This window comes from Bison bison, unplaced genomic scaffold, assembly GCF_000754665.1.
Source record: "Bison bison bison isolate TAMUID 2011002044 unplaced genomic scaffold, Bison_UMD1.0 scf7180017864127, whole genome shotgun sequence".
NCBI lineage: Eukaryota > Metazoa > Chordata > Mammalia > Artiodactyla > Bovidae > Bison > Bison bison.
The window spans coordinates 515,479-520,341 of NW_011494699.1; positions in this window are offsets into that span (position 1 = coordinate 515,479).

The following is a 4,863-nucleotide window of genomic DNA, read 5'->3' on the forward strand; positions in this document are numbered from 1 at the left end:
TAGGCTACTCACTGCAGTATTCTTGGACTTCCCTGGTGGCTCAGCAGGTAAAGAATCTCCATGCAATGTGGGAGACCTGGGTTTGAGCCCTGGGTTGGAAAGACTCCCTGGAGAAGGGAAAGACTACCCACTTTCCATTCTGGCCTGGAAAATTCCATGGACTGTATAGTCCATGAGGTCTCAAAGAGTTTGACATGACTTAGCGACTTCAGCTTTGCAAAAAATGATGTTAATCTCTGTGTGAATTTAATTCATTGTTTTAAAAATAGTTTGTTTCTTCATGGAAAGCCACAATTTCTTATTCTACTTTTCTTGCTCCCAAAGTCATTTCGTGGATACTGATTCTAGGGGGACTAAGGCCTGATTAATTATTAACTTCCCAAGAATTCAGTCTCCATCAAAGATTGTACTCAACAAATCCCATTCTATTAACACTTGGAGTCTGTTAAAACAAGCAGAGAGCTTTCACCATTTCAATTAAGCTAACCTGACCAATTTAGGAGTTACAGACACATTAGCTCCACAAATTAAGCTTTTTGTTCCTATGGGTCTTTTCCTGAGCTTATTTATTCAGCTTAAGTTTGTGAGAAGAGTTGTCTGTCAGCTCACTCTTCTTTAAACCCATATGTCTCTTGGGAAATTTTATCTTAGAAGCCTTCATATACATAATTACTTATTTTCTTTTCAGAAGCACAAAGCATCTAGTCATTTTTTACTTTTAATGTAACATATTATTGCTGTAGTTTTTGCAGTGGCAGAACTTTAAGTCAACTATTAACTATTACTTTTCTGTACTCCCTAGAATGGTGATATAAACATTCCCAAGTTACTAGAGAACAGCTGTTTTAAAAAGTACATTTTTTTTCTGATTTGTTTCTGTATTCTTGGTTAACCAAGAACCAAAGATAATGACTACAATAACTGTATCTTATGTAATTAAACAAGTCACCTGTGAATTTGAGAACAGTTTTGGACTTAAGGGGTCAATTCTCTAACAGCCAATAAAAAGAGTAATATCTTTTGTTGCTGTATTAGGCTCATTATGATTGAGAAACCAATTGTATTTGACAAGACTTACAAGTAAACTAGTAGGAAACAGAGTTTTATCTCTTACCCTTGGAGAATGCTTTTAATCATCTTTCATTAAGAAGAGGTTTGTGGTTTGAGGTAGAGTTTTCTAGGCAGTCATGAGATCTTTTTGTACATTAGTAAAGAAATGGCTTTCTTAAACTGCACGTGCAATTTTGTGAAAACTGGGCAATCTTAAAAGAATTATAGAACTACAACATAGTAGATGATTTTAATAACTTAAACTATTGTCCCTCATCCTCTGACTGCAAATTTTATGGCTTCGAAATAAAGCCAGACCATTAGACATCCTATCTCATATGCAGAGATCTTCAGAAGATATCTCATAATCTAGCTGAGTAGTCCACCCACATGCCTAACAGCCCTCATACTCTTCCCAATGAACTGATTTCCTGTAGTTTCGCCACAGTGGAATTAGAGAACAATAGGTCAACACAACACTGCAATGAATCCCTAAAATCAAATAGGTAAAGGCCCTTGTTTACTCAGCTAAAACTAAATAGCATCCTGTTTATTCGGCCTCCTTAAACTTAATCTTATTTTAGAAACTCATTTAATCAAAATACTGGTTTTCTTTAAAATTTCCATGATCTTCTTGAATTTACTTATTTTATAATTTGCATGTGTTACTGTATCTCCAACTCAATAAATCTGAAAAATCAATACCTCTTTTTCCAAATTAGCTTCTCCTCCTTAATTATCAATTAGCTTTCATCATACTATCATCTTTTATATGTGCATCGGTGCATGCTCAATCATGTCCGATTCTTTGTGACCGCATTGACTGTAGCCCACCAGGCTCTTTTGTCTGTGGAATTTTCAAGGCAAGAATACGGGAGGGGGTTGCCATTTCCTACTCCAGGGGATCTTCCCAACTCAGGGATTGAACCCATGTTTCCTGAAGTAGCAGGCAGATTCTTTACCACTGTACCACCAGGAAAGCCTCATTATCTTTTATATACACATGATCAAACTTTTAAGGGTAAAAATGCTGTATTCGTCCAGGTTCCATCTGTAGTCAAATAAGTGTCCAAGTCCCTGTTAAACCTTCTAAATACCTTTATTTAGCATCCTCTATATTTTCTCTCAGGCAGTATCTTTAGGATCATGTTGCTTTTTGAATAGACTACTACTACAACAGTCTCTTTTTACACTAATATGCATTTTGTCTCTTTTCCTATATTTATTAACTCCATGAGATTAATTAGAGTGCATTATAACCTATATGAGGGACTCTTGTAGGATTCAGCCTCAGGCCCCTTTATACAGAGTTCTTATTTTTTTTTTCCTATCTCTAAGTAACAACTTTCTTTAAAGTCTGAAAATTGCTTTTCCAGCTTTCTATACATCTAGGGCATGGGCATATAACCCAAAATCCACCAGTCAAACTCACCATGGTGAAGTGTTGACTCTTGAGTAAGAAATGTGAGGGTTCAAACACTGTGTACATTTCAGTTAAGAAGGTAGTAGAGACGTTTGGTTTTCGGGGCATGGGTGAATGCAAGGGGTCTTTCTGAAACAGAACTGGTGCAAATGCAAAAAATGAAGTAGTGGCAGTTATGCTTACTTCCTGGTACAGAAATGGCAGATATGCACAAAATTAGGTAGTGGTAGTGTCCTCATACTGTTCGCCGACTCAATGGACATAAATTTGAGTTAACTCCGGGAGTTGGTCATGGACAGGAAGGCCTGGTGTGTTACAGTCCATGGCGCAAAGAGTTGGACACAACTGAGAGACTGAACTGAACTAAAGTATACTCATAGACCTCTTCTGCAGCCTAGTTTTGATTTATTCCTGGAGGGCTACCCAGAGTTTCATCATGTAGTCCCTAGACAATTCTCTCAGCTACACTACTGTAGGTTGTCTTTTAATGTTTCCTTTTACTGTGCAAAAGCTTTTAAGTTTCGTTGGGCCCACTTGTTTATTTCTGGTTTTATTTCCATTACTTTAGGAGACAAATCCAAAAAGATGTTGCTGGGACTTATGTCAAATAGTGCTCTGCTTATGTTTTCCTTCAAGAGTTTTATTGCGTGTGGTTTTATATATAGGTCTTAAATCCATTTTGAGTTTATTTTTTAATGCATGATGTTAGAGAATGTTCTAGGGAAGGCAATGGCAACCCACTCCAGTACTCTTGCCTGGAAAATCCCATGGACGGAGGAGCCTGGAAGCCTGTAGTCCATGGAGTCACTGAGGATCGGACACAACTGAGCGACTTCACTTTCACTTTTCCCTTTCATGCATTGGAGAAGGAAATGGCAACCCACTCCAGTGTTCTTGGAGAACCCCGGGGACAGGGGAGCCTGGTGGGCTGCTGTCTATGGGGTCATACAGAGTCGGACATGACTGAAGTGACTTAGCAGCAGAGAATGCTCTAATTTCATTCTTTTACCTGTAGCTGTCCAGATTTATCAGCATCGCTTGTTGACAAGACTGGCTTTTCTACATTGTATGTTTTTGCCTCCCTTGTTGTAGCTTAATTTACCATAGGCGCATAGGTTTGTTTCTGGGCTTTCTGTCCTCTTCCATTGATCCATATTTGGTTTTATGCTGGTACCATACTGTTTTGATCACTGTGTCTTTGTAGTATAATCTGAAGACTGGAAGCCTGATTCTTCCAGCTTCATTTTTCTTTCTCAAAATTGCTTTGGCTATTTGGGGTCTTTTGTGTTTTGATACAAATTAAATTTTTGTTGTTGTTGTTGTTCTAGTTCTGTGAAAAATGCCATTAGTAATTTGATTGTTTCTTGTGCACTTGCAAAGAATGTGTCTTCTATTATTTTGGATGGCATACTCTATAAGTATCAGTCAATTCAATTTGGTATAATGTGTCTTGTAAGATCTGTATTTCTATATTGATTTTCTGTCTGAATGATGTACCCATTGTTATCAGTAGGATGTTAAAGCAATATATTCCTATATCACTTTTCCAAGGAAGGGAAATAGAAATCTCCTGCAGTTGATAAGAATCCAGAGTAACAGCATGTGTAAACCCTTGCATCAACATATTTTAAATGTCTCTATTTTCAAACAAAGTTAAAACTGCAAATATTTACCAAATTCTGACCTCAGAATCTCACTTAAGTATTTGATTTATCTATTCCTTCATAGCATTCATACATGCCAGCCAAATTGTTCTAGTCACAGTTCTTTAAAGTCAGTCTCACCTATTCTTGAGCCCTTTTTTTTTGCAATTCTTCCCCCATTTCTTCAAAATACCTAAAATGTCTCCTACAAAGAGTAACTGAAATCCTAACATCTTTCATAAGGTACAACAGATATAAGCACATGGGAGACTCATTTGACATTACTTGGTTAGTGCTAACTTTTTGGGTTGTTTTTGTATTACTGTTCTAACTACCCATATGATATGGAAGAAGAGAGGTTATTGAATTAATTCTCATAGACTTCTTTTTCCCCAGTTCCAATAGAAGACACCGGGTGCTTTGTAAATGTATCCCACAAGATTGGTCAGATAACGTCACATTGCTAGTGTGGTCCAGTAGCAGGGTTAGCTTGTAGAATATATTCACACAGCACGTATTTGCTCAGCACGCTGCAAGATACTTAAACCATAGCTAGACTATTACTTTGGAGAAGGCAATGGCACCCCACTCCAGTACTCTTACCTGGAAAATCCCATGGGCGGAGGAGCCTGGTAGGCTGCAGTCCATGGGGTTGCTAAGAGTCAGACACAACTGAGCGATTTCACTTTCACTTTCCACTTTCATGCATTGGAGAAGGAAATGGCAACCCACTCCAGTGTTCTTGCC